The sequence below is a fragment of the Melozone crissalis genome, unplaced genomic scaffold (assembly GCF_028551555.1).
Source record: "Melozone crissalis strain CALT ecotype California unplaced genomic scaffold, PUWL_Pcris_2 ptg000036l_1, whole genome shotgun sequence".
Classification (NCBI taxonomy): Eukaryota; Metazoa; Chordata; class Aves; order Passeriformes; family Passerellidae; genus Melozone; species Melozone crissalis.
In genome coordinates this window covers 5,462,505-5,481,238 of record NW_026535814.1, presented here as the reverse complement: position 1 = coordinate 5,481,238, position 18,734 = coordinate 5,462,505, and the positions used below count along the sequence as shown (strand labels likewise).

Sequence of the window (18,734 nt, the reverse complement as noted above, 5' to 3'; positions counted from 1 at the left end):
CTTGTTAAATATTAGCCCAGCCTGCCAAGCTAGTTCACAGACTCAGTTAAACCTGTTTCTAGACATACAGCCTGAGAAGCAAATTTACTGATGTGAATGTCTCCCCGTGGCACCTGATTACTTTTTCTACTGTGCTGATAGGTGGGATAGGCCAGTTTAGTTTGTTTTCTTCATGATCTGGAGGTTGAAGGCTGCAGAGGCAGGGAGAATCTCCACTGAGAGTGGGTCCTCAATGTGACAGTATTAAAGGAGATTTCCAGGTCTATCATGAGTAACTCCAGGGGACACCTTCCTAGACACTTTGGCTTTGTTTATTGAGGCTCACCAGTGGTCTTGCAAACTCAGTCGCCATAGGTCTGAAAATCCCTATAATAGTCCTTTAATAAAAGATGCATTCAAAAAATACAGTACTATACAATATGATACAACACAATACCATATGATACAGCAGAATACAATCCAACACAATGCAATACAGTATAATAAAATAATGTTATTAACATTTCTTAGTCTGGGAAAATATATTTCTGTGTGGCATAGAAATTCTAAGGAAGTATTAATTCTTTCTTGCTTCTTTCTCCAGTATGCCTAAGCATGCTGCATATCATATATATCTTTTCATCCTGTTGAATTTTCAGTATCTGGGCTTTATTTATTTGTTTTAAACACTTTTTAATTTTTAGCATTATTCTTTCTGATATTCTTTCTTTCTTTCCATTGATAATCTTTCTATTATCCTCAGGTTTGAATATCAAATTTTTTTTCTTAAATCTCACAGTTTATGACTAAGGCAGATTTTAAAGTTAGGTAGTCATGGGGGAGTTACAAAAGGTGTTCATATTGGACTGAATTCTTGGAGCTCTGGTTTCTCAGTTCAGTAGAATTTAAATCCAGAATTGTCCATCCAATTCTCTGTCCTCATGGTCACAGTAGTGGTATTTCCAGGACATTTGCAAAAGATATTTTCTCTATCATCAAAACCCCATCAGAAAGAAGCTGTGCAAGGTTCTTTTGTACATGTTGAAGCAAGCCTTTTTAAAGTGTGTTCCAAAGATTCACATGTAAGAGAAACTAATTATTTTTTTTCCTGAAAAGAAATGCAGTGGCCAGCAGATACCTTTTTTAAGTGGTCAGGTTTCAAGAAGTAATTGACTATCACCTCATTAGCTTGGTCTTGTCCCTTCTTTCCCATGAGTCAGACTGTGATAGATGAGTAATGTGATGGCTGACTTTCACAATTAAAACACAAATATCACGTATATGTGTTCAGAGAAGTTTTCTAGACTTATGTTTTACCCCCCTTACATTGTCAGGGGGTGGTCTGGGTTTGGGACATTTGGGAGGGTCTGCTTATTACTATGGCAGCGCCTGACCTCCAATCAAGATTTAAGGAAGTGAACTCCACCGCTGGACAGTGCGGAAGGAGTCAATGGACAGAACTTTGGGAGGGGCTGAAAGGCTAAAAGGCAAAACCTCCGTGGTGTGGATGAGCATGTGGTGGGAAAAATCCTCTACTCCCAGCGCCGAGATATTTTCTCTATTCAGTCTTCTGTTGTACTTCTCATAAGGTTTTAATAAACCTTTTACATTTTTTTGAAGTTAGTAGCATTTCTCACTAAACTATTTGTTGAAGGAGGTGTAGGTTTTGGTTTTAGACAAGTTAAGGGAGTGCACAGTCTAAAGTGAATTACCTCCCCCGTAGTTTAGCCAACCCCTTTCCACCGATAAGGGGAATGAAATGTGAGTAGATGTAAGTGACAAAAGAACAGTTTACAAAAACCCCTCAGAACAACAGCAGGTGGAAAACATCAGTGACTGGCACTAGTTGCAAAGGTGCTGAAACCTCAGTGACCCCGGGCGCAGAGTGACCCTGGGCCGGCAGAGCGGCCCCACTGCCGCGGCCGTGGGGGGACAGAGGGAGGCGGCGGCAGCCCTGCCCTGCCCTCCCCGTCCGTGTGTCTGGCGGCAGCGGCTCTGTCTGCCGGTGCTGCTGGCAGCTCGGGCGGTGGTACTCGCTGAGGGGCCGGAACTCACGGAGGGATGATGTCCTACTGTCGGCAGCAGAGAGCGAGCAGCCGGCTTGGGCAAGTCAGACAGACTGTGTCTCGCCTCCTGCTCCTGTGCTCCATAGCTGTCAATGCTGCTGCTCACAGGGCTGTGGTGCGGGGGCAAAAACAAGCACTGGAAATGGGACCCTCTGGCCGTTTCTGCTGCAAATTCACTCTGAAACAGTTTTTGATTGCGAAATGCAGCTTCTTGGGTTGCTGCTGCTGCCAGTAGAGCCAAGAGGCAAGAAGCGAGAGAGGCAAGAGAGAGCCTAAGAGTGAAGCCAACAAACAGGAGAACTCAGCTTGGGCGGCTCTGACTTGTGTAAGGAGCCAGCACACCCCTCTGCTGCCCGGTGGTTTAATTTCTGGCCGCAGGGTTTTGAGGAGACAGTAACAATTTTGAGCACAGGTAGATAAGGAATACAATAACATTGTATTGCTTTGGTTACACCAAAAATGGTAACCCAAATGGGAGTTTATCTCGCCCCTATTATTCAGCTTCACTTGATTTATCACTTCAACATTTGAAAAGCACAACAGAGCATAATTACACCTAAGAGTGTAGTTTAATATTGGAAACATTTATTTCCTTTGTTCAAAGGAGCTAGCTTTTGCAAGACAGAAGCAATATACCTATGAGCTGTGTTTTGACAAAAATGATTACTGCAGCCCATAAAACACAAAACTAAGATATGGAGTATGGCAGAGCTTAATGAAGTCTGATTTCACTGGCAAAAACCGAATAATCTGAATTTATATTTGTGTAATCTTTGGTGGAGTGTTTGTTTGTTTGTTTGTTTGTTTGTTTGTTTTAACTGGTAGCTTTATATTTGGGAAATTTCCCTCTCCCAGTGCACAGAAAGTCATGCACACAGCCATTGGGTATTTAAATAGACATTCTGTTAATTATGTTCTGTAGGTACAACTGCTAATTTTGAAACCTCATTTTTTAAATGCCTCTTAGCCAAATTAGGAATTAGATAATTGTGATGAAAGTTTATTCAACAGATACATCTTGATGTTATCTCTGACTGAGTCTGTGCTACAGACTCTTCTGGTGCACACACCTTTTAATGCCAAAACTGTGTTTTTGTACCTGTGGCTTTGTTCATCTGTAGGAGAAACAGGAAAGCAGATTTATTTTACTAATGCCAGAAATATTTTGGTGGAACAGGAGTGATTTTTCAGTACAGTATAGCAGACTTGCTATATTATACTTTTTTTCTCTGGCAAAGACAGAGCTACCTGTTTGCAGACTTAACTGTATCTCTGGCATCTTGTAATCTGTTTTGATTCACCTGGCAATCTCAAACTTCTTCCTGTATCCTCTGAAAATTAAGAAACCATTTGGGATCAAAAATGCTTTTCTAATGTCAATGAAAAAATGCAATCTTTGACAAAAAAGAGAGTTGAGAGTGGATGTGTAGGATGAGGTCATGGGGAGAAGGAACATCATACAGGGAACCAGGCATCTGTGTGCTACAGAGGCAGTGCAGTGCATGAAGGCAGACTGGGAATCTGTCAGTGAATGCACTAATTAAACATCTCTACTTGCCTAAATTCCAGCTAACAGGTCACAGGACTGCTTCTGTTTCTTCCACAGGACTGTTTGTCAAGTACAAACTGGAACAATGCCGAGGCATGGGATTTAACCTGGCATTCCACATCGCTTGAGGTATAACATGCATAGCCGAGTTAGTTGACCTGCATACTCAGCAATATTGGAGCCATATTGAGAAAAGTGGAATTGAAGCCAGTTCTTAATAGGATCAAAGCCAGGGGTGAGGAAATTGGTGCGCTTAGGAAATTGGCTGAGTTACTCAAGGAACCAAAAGAAACATAACTGTGATTTTCATCAGTCTCAAAATGATGACCTCAAAGTAGTTAAAATTATGTAGCTGAGAATAAGGAATAGTTATAAAAGGTGACAGCCAACAGAGGAGCACAATTAGCCCTAATATATTATAACATATTTTACTCACGTCCTTTGATTATGAAACTCTAACTGTTTGTAATGGAACAAAATGTAAATAATATGAACATTGCATACCTGCAATTAGGACAACAGAATGAGGCCAAAGATGCAAAACTGTAGTAGTTACTAAGCCTAAACCAGAACCTTGTAGAAATACCTGTGGATGATACGAAATACTAGTTTTTCTCTTTTGGGGAAGCTGGTTTTATGACAAATAGATAATCAAGATGAATATTTCTTCCCAAGGAAGGTACCAAGGATGCACAGGTGAGAGAGCATAGAAAATGGTTTCAGGGTATCAGGACAATTGAACCATGAAGAGATTATAGTTTGCATTTTTCCATTCTCTGTTTCTCTTTGCTATTCTTTGGGAAAAAATACCAGTGTTTTTTTGTTAATATAGAAAAGAGCGTGTTTACCCTCTAGACTTCAGGCTGTCTATCCCAGAACATTTTAAATGTAGTCTAAGTGTCATTAGTGATAAAATTCCAAAATATTATGAAATAATGAAACTGGTAATGAGAGGAAAATACAAAAATCTATGGAAATTCTGCCTACAGATTTTCTTGTGTCTTGCTTGTTGTTTCAGCCTGTCTCAGGAATTCACCTGGAAACTATTGATGAATTTTCAGTCATGATACCTCACCACGTCCTGCAGACAGACACTTAGAAAGTTTTGTGTCTGAACATTGGGTATTAATCCCTTCCCTCTGCATAGCAAAATTAACCTAGGTGTTATGTGCAATTTTATTGGCTTCTACTACTAAATAAGGTTCTGTGACTTTGCTGAGTAGCAGAGGGACAGGAGAGAGTGTCCAGGCCTTTCATTGGGCACAGATAAGCCCTGATGTGAGCCAGGACACAAGCAGAGGGTGCCCATGGGTGGTTAACCTGTGAGTTAAGCAGTTCAGAGTAGCCTTTTGGTGACTACCTGCTGGAGATCTGATTTATACTACCAGAAAGACAGTATTACAGGAGCAGGAGGGAAGGTTCTGAACTGTTCTTCCTCTGTGTTTGCTCAATGGCACAATAGGAAAATCTTAATCGTGTTTGTTTACCCACAGCCTAACCAGCTTAGCTGGCTTTGTTTCAGTTTAGACATCAGTGGTCTTGCAAACTGTACTGACTGAGCTACACTGAGTGGAAAATAATCTTGTTTTAGGTTTCTAGCCTGGGCCTAGATTTTTAAAAGTCTAGTGCATAGGCAGTAGCAATGTGACAAGTTAGGAGAAGTTTTAAAGATTATACCAGTGGTATTTCTGTGGAGATTCTGAGAATGGCACAAATGACTTGTGACCTCTCTGTCTGGAAGTATATCAGAAGTTTTTCATTGGTGTTTTATCATGGGATTTTCTAAGATGTCTCTCCCATGAGCTTTGCTGCAAACAGGAGCATGGAAAGGCTGTTGTGAGGTACAGCATGGCTCTGTTGTCTCTTTCACACGGTGGCTGGGGCCTGCCTAGGGTTCTTGCCCACTAGCATGTGGTGACCAGAGCATTGCTTTCCCATTTTCTTCTTTTTTCATCCTCCCACAAAGGATGCATGCTTCCACAGTACAGGGTCATGATGATTCTGTCCCTCTACCCCGCCTGTGACACAGAAATCACAACAACCCTGCTATTTAACTCACACATTTCATTTATGTCATTAGGATGGCTTTCTACTTGGTCTTTAGAGCAGCCCTGCAGCCATTAGAAGATATATTGGAAAAAATTTTAAAAGCCCCACCAAAAAAAGATGTCATAGCTTATGGCTTTGAAACTCAGCCTGGCACATCCACTGCTGAACTGATTTATTTTACCATTCTCTCTATAAAGAGAAAACTAGCATACACTCAAGCCCACCTCTGATTTTTGCTTTTCTCCAATTGCCTTGGTGCTGCATTTAAATATCCAGAATTGAGTGAACATTTCTAGCTTGACTTCTGGCTGAGCAGAAGAATGTAAGTGCACTGAGTTTTGCTTTCCAGCTTGCAGCTGTCTTGTAGCAGTGCTGGTGTGTGCTCTAGGAAAAAAGCAGACAAAGAATTGGCTTGTCTGCATGCCGCTGTCTTGTCTTGTGTCCAGAATTGGGCAGGATGGTGGTGGAAGGGTTTCTATGCTTTTGGCTCTCATCCCCCCTTTGTGCAAGGACTCTTCGCATTTCAACTGTAAAATTTGTCATTCTTGTAAGTGCTTGTGCCAAACCAATGGTGACATTAGAGAGGTTACAGTCATGAACCCTGGCTTTTATTAAAGGATTTGAATGGATTGCTGGCTGCTTACAGGCTCAAAACTGCAGAAAATAGGAATGGAGAGCCCATGGGCTGTATTTGTATACATTTATGTGTCATCTTACCTGGTGCTAGCATCTGGACATTCTGCATGCTCCTATTCCTCTCAAAATTTCAAATAAAAATTATTATTTCTTATTCAAAAATTTCTTATTCAAATTTTATTATTTATTATTCAAAAATATTTCTTATGGTGTAGGCAGTTGATTTTACATTTTTTGATTAATTTCTCCTCCTTGTGTTTTAACCATGGCTTATACTTTAGAGGAAAGAAGCAACTCATTCCTCTTGGGTCTAAAATACCTGTTGGGAAAGCTTTCTGTGATCCCTTCCTTTTCTGTTCTTTAGCTATGGATGTCAAGGCCCATCCCCATCCCACTGTAGTACAATTAATTATTTCTTATTTTAACTCTGGCATGTAAAATTTCTTCTCTCTTTTCTTTCCTGTGGTCAGGGTAGTGTGAAATTACATCACATTGACAGGGTGCCAAGGTGCATAGGTGGGGCACAAGGAAAGCCAACCTGTTGTAAGGTAGTTAAGGGCTGACAACAGGTCCAAGTGAGGCTGGGGTCACACCCTGTCAATTGAAGGAGTTACCTGGCAGCTCAGAGGAACTGGTGGTAGAAATAATACTGTGGACAATTTTTCTAGAAAACACAGCATTCTAAAAATGCACATTTAACTGAGTCCCTAAAGGGTGAGATGATAAGAACAAAACAGCTGCAAAGGTTTATACTAATCTTTGATGTACTGTCTTATTCCAACATGTGGCATATGTAAAAGTTTTCTTAAGAAAGGATGTTCTTTGATGTTTGATCTTTGTATGCTTTCAAGCCTAATCAACAAGAAGGGAGATTTAATCTGTGAAACAGATAGCAGCTAACAAGCAAACTCTAAATGATGCCCATGTACCAGAAAAATAAATCCTTGTTTAAGTTTAGGGCATGACAAGCTTCAATGATCTCAGATCTAGGGGAGGTTTAACAAGGCTTGGGAAGAAACGATGTTCGCTGATATTGGACACAAAGAATGCAGAATTTATGTGACATCTGGTAGAACTCCCAAGATAAGGGAGAAACTAATAAAGCCAACTAAGCAACTGTGCTGAAATTAGCTCTGACTGGGTAAAAGGTAATTCCTGCAGGGGAACCTGAGACCACCAGCTCAGACCGCAAACCCAAGAAGCCCACTGACTCAAGAGAAGAGAAAGAATGAGCAGACAGACTAATTAGCATGAGAAGCAAGAGAATCATTACCCAGTAGAAAATAGTACATTAATTAATAAGAACTATGTAACAAGTATGTATTGTGGCATTGTGGCAAATGAACACTAATTCCTTTGTTTACTAAAAATGTATCAATACTAGACAGCTTTAATAGGTGAAATGCTTGATTTGTGGCATGCCACCAGGCATCCAGGCTTGTGCAACCTTGAAGTAAACAATCAATGCCCCTCTAGAGTGTGTAATTATTGGCTTGTTGCACACCAGATAATGAATCAGTTTCTTTCGCACAACAGTCTGTTAGTAAACAGTCTGTTGTCACCGAGTCACTGTACATGACTGCATGTCAAACAATGACTTTTTCTTTCCCTTTTTTTTAAAAAAGCTTATATTAATGATTTTCACTATGTAGTACCACTTACATTACTGAAAGTAAAATTTTAGATAAAGTCTTACAGCATGTTGTAACTTTAGGGATCACAAGACCATTAATCATTTCATGTCTGATATGATTTCTTACTGATTGGGAGAATTAACCAGGCCTGTCTGTTAGTGTTTATCACCCACTGAAGAATCTTAGCATTTGCTAATAGCAATTTTGATTTTTCTGAAAATTATCTGTGCACCATCTTCATCAATGTCCCTTTGCTCAGATGATCCAGCATTACACAGATCTTTTTCATCTGCATTTTCTAAGGTCACATGAGCACTTCCTAATTTTCACACTTTTTCAGTTCCAGTTGATGGTGAAAGAAGAGCTGGAGATGTGGCCCATGAATATATGTTTAGATGGTGTGTCACAAAGAATTATATGTCTTTAGATTAGCAGATTGCTTTTGCTGAGCCTTGTGCATGCTCACCTTTTCAGAAAGGAGAAAAGCATTGTGAGGAACTTCTGCTGCTGGTGAGTGATAATGGCTTCATTCATCAGCTCAGCAGAAGTTTGCAAGACAAGGCAAGAGGTCACAAGAGAAGTTTTTGTACTGAAAATGCTGTGGTTTCAAGTAGCAATGATTAGCAGTGGTTAGGTTTTCAACTTAAGGACTGAGAGTTAAGATGTAGTTTTCTTGTAAGAAGGTTTTGTGGTTATTTTATGACTTTCAAAAGTGAGATCTAATTATTGTACCTTTCCATGGTCACTGTAACAAAAGCACTTTGCTCATTTTTAGGAACAGGGAGACTTCATTGAACTTTAAACTTTGCTGAGAGTTATGTCAGTTTTTGCTGTCTTTTATTTTTTTATTTTCCCCAGCTAAAATCAATTAGAATATTTTTAAAAATAATATTTTTCAAGGTTGTCTTTGAAGCCCAGGTTTTACAAAACATTATCTTTTCCATAACCAGAAACAAAGCTTTTCATAAAGCTTTGTTAAGTGAATACTTTGTAGCCCAGAAGTTTCTGAGAAAGAAATATCAACTTTGTGAAATGTAGTGTTGGAAAGTCAAAGTTGCCAGGGTAGCCTTATTTCAGGCCCTTTGAGGTATTAAGCATTATGATGCCAGCTTTAATTACATTGTTGCATACATTTTTTGCTACTTAAAATTTCATCTACTGTCATGCTAGTGTTAATAAACCTTCCAGTGTTGATTTTAATGGTTCCTTACCCTCCAACTCTGGCTGCTCTACATCCCAGGAATTCTATATGGGCCTCCACCGTGATTGATGGGCTGTAAGCTCCCTTTGAGCTTATCAAAAATAGTGTTCCTTGGGAATTCTGCTGCCTAACCAACTGCTGTTGTCTAACACCTTGGAATATTATGTACTATTTGCCTGCATGAAACAATATTATATTTACTGGACTTCTGAGGAAAATTCCAACCCAGGTTATGGCCAAGGGGAGGACTGACAGACATCTGACCCTAAGCAACAGTCCTGGATGAAGCTCTTGGAGCTCTGCTGGGCCACAGTAGCTGCCCCAGCACCTCCCTCCCATTGCATCACCCCTTGGAATTCAGCAATTTTGCAATTTGCAGCCCTCGGGCCACCAAAACCTGGCATTAGGGTCTGGGCTGATCCTTCCTTCATTGAATCTCAACCCTCACCTGTTGAAAGGTGCAGAGACATCCAACATGAATATTTCACTGAACTTGAGGTGAATTTTTAACAGGTATACACTCTGTACATACTCCTTTGTGCTTATGTGCATGCATGAATTGATTTAAATATGATTTCCCTTTGTATGTTTAGTTCATGTAATAGGTAATACAGCGAATCTTACATTGAATTTTATTTAGTTATACTTTTGGAAATTTATATTTAACCTTTTTTTTTCAAACTGTGATGATGATTCTTTAAGTGACATAAATCACTCATTCATGACAGATGTGGAGAAAGCTGGAAAAGTGGGGACATAACTCCTTGGGATTTTTAAAAAGGAAGCCACCCTTTAAACTAAATAATTGTCTTGAGATCTCCTGACCACCTTTCACATGGGTCTTTAGCAGAGGTAAGGAGTCCTGACACTTTTCTCATTGTTTGAATGAAAGGATTCTACCACTGGTGGTGGTAGAAGCTCAGTTGACTTGAGTTCCCTAAAACACTAAACAACAAAACCACAGACATGTAATGCAGCTTGAGCTCCTGGCCTCTCTTCCTTGATGACATACAGCATACTCTCCTTTTCCTCTCCTTTTCCAGTCTGAGATGCTGAGCATTAAACATGAAGGTGCTCAGAGAAGAACCTAAATCCCAGGCCAATAGTACTGTATTTTTTTATTTGGTTCTGCCAGCGAACACAGGCTTTGTTCTCGCAGCAGCTATTCATCTGCTTTTAAGATGGATGGGAATTGAAATCAGCCTTTTCCTGGCTCCCTCTCAGTGCTGTTTGAGGGATGCTGTCTTGGACCTCCCTTATGAGGAGCTAAGCACTCACACTTTTCAGGAGCTGCTCAATTTCTCGGAGGACACAGACCATGTAGCAAATGACAGAGTATTTTTCTAATGAAAAGAATACGTTGGAGGACAAAATAAATTACTGCTTAAACAAGGCCTTTGAGTTTGTTCTTAGAGAAACACAGACATTGGAAAAGAGGAACAATAAGAACATATTTTTTAAATCAAAATCTCATGGAAAAAGATCTTTGTGGTTGAGGGGATGGACTACAGACTCCAGTTTCACCAGCTGTAATTAAAACCATAAACTTCTGTTGTGATCTGATTAAAAAAAAAATCTAGAAATCCTTATGGAAGTCATTATTCAACCTCTTGGTGCACCACTGAAAGAGGGAGGAAAGCTCCAGTGTCACATGTTATTCCACATGGGCAAACTCCTTTACCTTCCATGAGTTCCACTAATTTTAGTAATTAGTAGGGTTACGTTGTTGTTTTAGATATGAGCTTGTTACCTGAGGCATAGCACCAATTCACACACTGAGGTGGGGAATTTCTATCTTTTATTCTAAATTTTATTATAAGTAGTGAGCTTGGTGGTAGCCCATGAAATCCTGGCTCATGGATCATTAAAACTTTACACTATTCATACATTTTAACAATGTATAAATCAGTATTCATTGGTTACAATTACATAACTTTTTCATTTTTTAATACTCAAACCCCTTTTTATTAGTTATATCACTTGTTTTCTATGCTTCTTAGTCTGTAGGTGCAGTTGTTCCCTTTGCTTGAGTCTGGGGTCTGTTTTGAATAGGTGGACAGTGGCTATGATGGCTCACTGCTGGAATTATCTTTCACCCAGTTTCTGCTCAGTTCTGCTGGCTTTACCCTGGGGGCTCTCATCCACACTCCCCATTCACCTTGGGATTGCCATCAATTTCCCTTAAAACAAAGGATTAGCCAAGCATACAACATTCACAGTGCAATTGCTTAATCATAACTGTCTAGCTATAGCTACTGATTAACAAATAAAAGTTTGGTTCAAATTTTGAGGTGCTTAAATCTTGCTGGGCTTGTTATCAAGGTCTTAAAGGGACATAACTGTCAGCTTTGGGGAGCATCAGTGCTTGGCTTGGTCTCTGCTTTTTAGTTTTATCAGCCTGGATACGTTGGCAGGACGATGGCAGCAGCACTAGGATGGGTTGGTGAGTCGAGCAGACGGAGGAGCTTTGCCTGGCCCAGCGCCTGCAGCGTGTGAGCCGCTGTGATCTGCTCCGTGCGTCACTGACACCGTGCAACGTGGCTCTGTGGGCTTTGCCGTGCATTCAGGGGGCTCAGCAGGGCTGGCTTTGTTCCCCAAGACTGTGCTTCAGCACTGCAGGGTCCTGGGTCTGCAGCAGCCCATCTGCCATCCCCACCCAAGGTGTACCTGCCCATCCTGCTGCTGTGACTTTCAGCATGAGGATATCGAATGTACAGACAGTGCCAAACCATGAGTAACTGCAGACATTTCCCAGCATTTATAAAAGAATGCCTGTATATAATCAATAAGGATCTACCCTTTGAACTCTCCATCTGTGCAGGTAAGAGATGTGTTATGAAAAGGGTACCCTTTTGGACCATTATAACTTTAATAATATCTTCTTTACCCTTCTCTTTTTTGAAAATACATAGGCAGACATTGTCTCAAGAAAGAGACCAATAGCAAAAAATGTCCAGTGACAAGGGTTTTCTTAACTTTCTGTCCATGAAAGGGTTCATTGTTCCACCTCCACAGTTCATTGCTGCTTGTAAAGAAAGGAGCAAATTACTGAGTGCCAACAGAGGAAAAGAATGGTATTGAACTGAGATGAACAGGGGGTTTCATCATGACAAGTACAGGACAGATAAGAAATCAGTTGATTTGTGTCAATGGCTGATGCTATATTTTAATGTTCCAGTAGTGGCTATGCTGTCTCTGATGCCTTTTGGAACTGTTTATACTTTGATTTAATCGAGAATTAAAGCTTTGAAGTAGATTCAGTAAGCCCGCAGGGAGAAGAGTTACTTGTTAGCTGTGATTACATTTAATTAGTACAAGAGTGAAGTTTTGAAATGCCACTTTTCCCCTTAATCTTAGCTCACTGAGACCTATCAAGTCTCTTTGGAGTTCCATATTCCCTTTTGGTTCGATGGATTCTGAGTTACACTATACTACCATATTTCTGATGTGAAGTTTTGTAGCAATCCTTGCTGACACAGAAAAGGATATAAACCCAGCCAATATAAAAAAAAATAATGTTGCGTGACCAGGTCATAGCAGAATGGGAAATATAATAAGGGAATATTTACTTTGTGGACGATTATTAATTGTATCTGGGACTTTTGTGCATGTTGAATTAACTTAGGAGTAACCAAAGCTACATTGATATAGAGATCTACATTTGGCAGTTTGTTACTCCAGTTTAACATGATTGCCAGCAGCTATTTTGCTGGGGTCTTTTGTGCTTGGCTGCACTATCAAGAAGTCTGAATGATGAGGATCAGAAAATTTTCATTCAAAACACACCAGAGCTTTCCTGGAACACTGTTGCTGAACATTACACGGTATCTGCAAACATGTTTGATAACCTATGTGAGTATAGGGAAATGGAGGGAAGAGGCTTGTCTTTGGAGGAGTTACACATGGAGGATGACCAGCAAAGTAGCAGGCCAAGGGAAATTGGTACATTCAGGGAGCTGGAAAGGTATTGCAGAAACAGATGTTATGGCTAACAAAGCACGCTGTCTTCCACTTTGGTGTCTGACTTCCTGTACATTAACCTGGAGTCACATCAGGGCAGGCCCTTGAAAACCCTGTGCGTGAGGGACAGCTGCCCATAAGAATCTGTGACTCAGAAACTCCAACAACACTGCCTCAAAGGGAAGAAAAATTCAGGGCTGTGTGCAGACAGTCCTCATGGATCTGGGCACTGGGAAGTGTCCGGCAAATTTAGGGGCTGGAGAGGAATTTCTTGCCACTCTGCAAAAGATCTGTACAAGGGCTGGTGCTGCTGGGCAGTGAATTTCCTTTTGGCAGGCATGAATTATTATTCTGTTTCCTCCCAGAAGCATGCCTTGAAGTGTCATAACCATTCAGCTAGTGATTTCTTTGGTAGTGAAAACAGTGACCCATGGAAACTGAGTTGCTTTGATTCTTCTGGAGGTGAAGGTGGTTCTTTATTAACTCCTTCAGCCTCTGGAGTTCCCAAGAGGGTTCCAAGAGGTAAGAAACCTTGAATCCAAAAATTGAGATTTTTAAACCAAGATCTTACTGATACTACACAGCCCACACTGTTTGCACAGCATGTAAGCAGTTGCAGTTTGGGAGCTATTGTTTGTGCAAATGTAGTTTAATTTTCTCATTTTGCCCATTAAATCAAATGTTTCTGCCCAGAAACAGCTGGAAAATACCATTTTACAAAGCATGAGGAGAAATTCCATGGACAGTAGTCTTTCTTTGAGTCAATAGGCCAAAATGTTTAAATAAAATGATGGCATGTGACTTCAATAAGACACATTGAAGGTGAAGCAAAAGTGTGTTCTCAGGAGACCTTGGCTAGTTGTTCACACCCCGTGAACTAGAACACCTGACCCAATATGCTGGTCAAGGTTTCTTTTGCCAAATGGATGTGTTCATGTCTGTGTGGGATGTCTCTGACACCATATTCCCAGCAATTCTCCTTTAGGAAGTGGGACTTCCTTGTGCACTGAGACTTGCCTGGAAAATTGATGTCTTTCTCTTTCTGCAACGCATCCTGGACTGCTTCAGACAATACTGGAGCCAGCACTTCAGAGCTGGATTCTGGGGTTGATATCAAGGATCACTTTTTCCCTAGAACATGCTCTGTGGTTCCCCTGCCTCTGTTTTGGTGACTGTTAGTTTCTGATGTAATCAAGTCTTCATCAGCTGTTGTAGATGGAAGAAGAGGAAGATTCAGAAGGCAGGAAAATACACAGTATCATCCATAAATTTTGTCAGCAGCGGTCTTGAGGATTGTTGGAGGGAAAACAGTGGCAATAGCTGTAATTCAAGAGATGTGCTCACCTTTGTCATGAGTTCTGCTTGCCAGGCTATCAGCATTGTATTAATTAGCCCCTGCAGGCACCAGTTGAACATCATGAGCTTCCAGGTGCTCTAAGTGCTTGCAGGGGCTCTCCTATGTGTATGGCCCTCTCTCTGAAATTCACAGATCTTTGTCTTCTGCAGCCATGCATTGCTCTCTTCTCCCTGATGATGTCTCTTTTCTGTTCCCAGAACCATAATGTGCTAAATGAAGCTGTTCTGTGTTTTCCTTGCTGAACCAGGCTTCTCTTTTCTTGGTCTCCTGCTTGTTCTCTTTCTTGTGAAGCTGCAGAGGGACACAGAGGGACCTGTGACTTCCCACGTAGCCCCAATCTGCTCACCAACATGGCAGGATGAAAATCAGAAACAACTGTGCAAGCTCTGCTCAACAAGAAGAAAAATATTTCTCTATTACCAACCCTGTGTTCTACACAAATCCAAAACAGCCCCATGCCAGCCACTGTGAGGAAAATTAGCTCTACCCCAGCCAAAACCAGTGCAGGCCTCTAAAGCTGCTGTCAGAGCTGCTGATTAGCGCAATGCCTGGCTTGCAGCCAGCTTGCAGTGACCCTGGTACACACACCATGCCTGACCATCAGACAAGTGTGTGTTGCCTTTCTGTGGTTGTGGCTGTCCGCTGGCACCGACTGTTTGAAGGAGTCAGATATAAAACAGCAGGAGAGCATTCCAGGATTTTTCTTGTGCAGTCTTATGGTGGGGCATAGCATTTCTTAGTTGCTCCGTGGTCTGCGTCCGAATACTAGGAAAATGCCACTGGGGATGAAGGTCAGCACTATTACAAGCAAGTGAAACCACCAGAGGAAACCTGCTCTGTCTGAAAGCACCAACTCACTGCTGGACTGCTGCCATTGTGTGCCTGCTCAGATGGTATACTCACCATGAGGTACATAATCTTGATGTAACTCAAAAGGAAGCAGAAAAGCTCTAAGTAATTTTCTGTGTTCAGTTGGCTTGTGTTGGTGTCACTGAAATAAATGGAGTTGCACAAGTGACTGCAACTTGTGCACAAGTGCACAAGTGATTGCAACTGCTCTAGACCGCTTTTTAGAGTATTTGTTTTCTTATTTGATATGATCCCCAAACTACAATAATTCTGACCATGACACTAGAACTTAACTTCTCTTTAGAAAATAATATTATAGGGATGTTCTATAGCAGTCTGGGTGTAGTTCTGCCTTTTTTCACTAAAGCTCCACTTATAAGCCCGTGGTGAAGTCCTTTAACATTACAAAAATATCTCAGAAAAAAAAAATTAGTTGCCAACCCTAGACTAATTATAAGTTGTGTTGTTGTCTCAGTTCTTCCAAGTTATGACCTAACTACAAAATGGCAAGATTTCTATTCTGTCATAAAATGCCACAGACCAGAGTTAGAGCCATGTCAGGGTGCATAGTTTGAGCTGCCAGGCTGGCTAACTCCACTGCTGTACTCAGAGATGCTGCTAGGTCAGCAGACTGCCAATTTCCTGAATACTAATTCAAAAAATCTGTAAGCAATTGGCTGGAAAATGCAGGATATTTATCTCACTGTTTCATTATTGCTTCACAAGTGTCACAATTCTTTTTGTTCATCAGTGGTGGTGGGCTGACCCTGGCTAGGTGCCAGGCACCCAACAAAGCAGCTCTCACTCCCTTCTGCAGGTGGGCAGGGGAGAGATAATATAACAAAGTTATGTTCATGAGGTGAGATAAGGACTGGGACAGATCAGTCACCAAATACCATCACAGGCAAAACAGGCTCGATTTACAGATTTGATTTAATTTATTACTAACACAATCATAGCAGGATAATGAGAAATAAAACAGACTTTAAAAATACCTTCCCCTCATGCCTCCCTCCTTCCCAACTCTCCCTCTCCCCCAGCAGCACAGGGACACAGGGAATGGGAGTTAGGCTCAGTTCATCCCATGTTGTTTCTCTCACTGTTCAGGGTGAGGAGTCCTTCCCCAGCTCACCACAGCATCCCCCTCATAGGAAGCCGGTTCTCCACCAACCTCTCTGTTGTCTGATGTCTGTCCCACAGGCAACAGGCCCCCTCAAACTGCTGCAGGGTGGGTCCCTCTTCCATGGGGTCACAACCTCCCTTCGCCCATGCACCCCTGGGGTGCAGTCCCTCAGGGACAGGCTGCTCCAGCGTGCGCTCCTCTCTCCACAGGTCTCCCATGGGGTCACAGCCTCCCTTCAGGCATCCCCTGCTCTGGTGTGGGGCTCCTCTGGTGCCTGGAGCACCTCCTGCCCGTCCTTCCCACTGACCCTGGTGTCTGCAATGCTGTTCCCATCACATGTTCTCCTTTCACTCTTCTCTGGCTGTGATTACAACGGTGCAAATACTTTTTTTGTCATTTGTAATTTTTGATCTGCCCAGCCTTGGCCAGCAGCATGTTGGCCTTTGGAGCTACTTGGCATTGGCTCTGCTGGACATGGAGGAGCTTCTGGAAGCTTCTCACAGGAGCCACCCTGCTACAAAAGCTTGGCCATGCAAACCCAATACAAGTAGTTAAGTGAGGGAAAAAATAATTTAAGGATGTGGATTAAAACCAGACTGCCACTCTGGGCACTGATAGAGACAATGCTGAGATTATGGTAACAATGGGGAGCAAACTCCTTTCTTCTCTTCACAATTTTCTCATCTTCATTTCATTGTTCATCTTCCTTTGTAATGAAACCCAAAATTTAATGAAGAGCAGCTATATTTACTCGGTTGGACTATGTGAGATCAAATTACTTTTTGTCTTACAGTTAGCTGCTGCTTATTTATTTGCTGTACATTATATAAGGCCACAATTTCAATACTCTCCCCAGCTGCATGAAACTGCGTGTGTGCATGTGTGTGTTCAAACTGTCTTTTCTCTGTGTGTGGTGGATGGATGCCAAATACATTGTCCTCATTACCAAAATACAATTGCATACAAATAATGCAGTACTCAATAACCTGTTTTTCATGTGCATGAGGTGTGCAGGCAGACCTATGTGGTGCAGCTTAGCAGCCCAAGCTTTAAAGATTTGCTCTGCAGTGTCTTGACACAAAACTTTCTGTAAACTAGATTGCAGGCCGATGTCTTGTTATTTATTGGTGCAGAATATAAAGACACCAAGTATCTTTCTCCTGTAACTCCCTGGGTAAGAGGAAGCAGGTGTAACTGCTGTGGTCTTGCAGTAATGAGTATCTCCATTATGGGAATGGAGAGAAATACAGCAATCAGAAACTTGCTGTATCTGGTTAATAATCAACCTTAGCCCTGTTTCTGAAAATGATTGTTCATTTTTTAAAATCAGAACACATTTTCAAAGTTCAGGGCTCTTTTCTGTCCTTTCTTGAACTGACAACATGAGAAAATAAAACCCTGGACAATTTTTGTCCTCCAAGGCTACTCTCTGTTTTCTCAGGAACACACAGCTTGCTTGGACTCTTAGAAGAAATGTTGCAAATATAAACACTTAAAGGTGGACTCTAACCTACCAGCACCGTTTAACTCATGCTAACGGCTGAACATTTTTTACAGCTGTCAGTGCAGTTCTTCTGTGACCCTCACCAGTACTCACAGTCCCTTAGGGAACTGTATTTTAAAACAAAAGCAGTACTTAGCACTTGGAAAAGTGACAAGTCTCTGTAGAACCGTAAAATTACAGGCAGTTTTGCACAAGTGTCTGTTGAAAGGCAGCAGAGCATCCCTCCTTCTTCCATGCAAAACTGAGTAGAAAATTTCTGCCCATACCTCTTCCCTGCTTTTCAACTAGAACACCATGTGGTTTTCTCTCTCTTGAGTAAAATTTATGTTAAGAAGGTGTGCACATCAAGTTTGTGTGTCTGATGATTTGGGAAATATTTATACTTCTATTCAGAACATGTTGGAGTCCACTAAGAGGCATACACTGTTCATACTTTAGTATACATGAAAGGAACAAAATTGAAATGCATTTGGCATATGTCTAGATGTCATTTACTGTGGTTGAGCAAAGTAAACATAAAAGGTGCCAGACTACATTTCTGACAAGCATTTTTCAGAAAATGTGCAACAAAACTGTGGTAATATCAAATTTCAGAGGAAATCAAGCCTATTTTGCAGGCTGGCATTCCTCTTCAACAAAGTGAACAGGAAAATGTTTGAATCTCATGAAGATTTCCCTATCAATATTTAAGTGGAACAGTTACAGAGTGTAATACATATCTTTATCTCTTTTAAGTATGTGTACAATATGCTTTATATTATGTATAATTCAACATAGCAGTTGAAAAATTGACAGTAATACAGTAATATTTTAAGATATCTTGACTA

The 18,734-nt window shown here is 41.1% G+C and overlaps 1 protein-coding gene across 1 annotated transcript in view; it reads left to right on the top strand.

Moving 5' to 3' along the window:
- The window catches only part of TMC1 (transmembrane channel like 1), a 119,132-nt gene that overhangs the window by 5,767 nt on the left and 94,631 nt on the right, over positions 1-18,734 (top strand). The window contains exon 2 of the mRNA XM_054283381.1: positions 3,652-3,742. The gene's annotated coding sequence lies outside the window, so the exon portion shown is untranslated. The remainder of the gene's footprint in view (positions 1-3,651; positions 3,743-18,734) is intronic.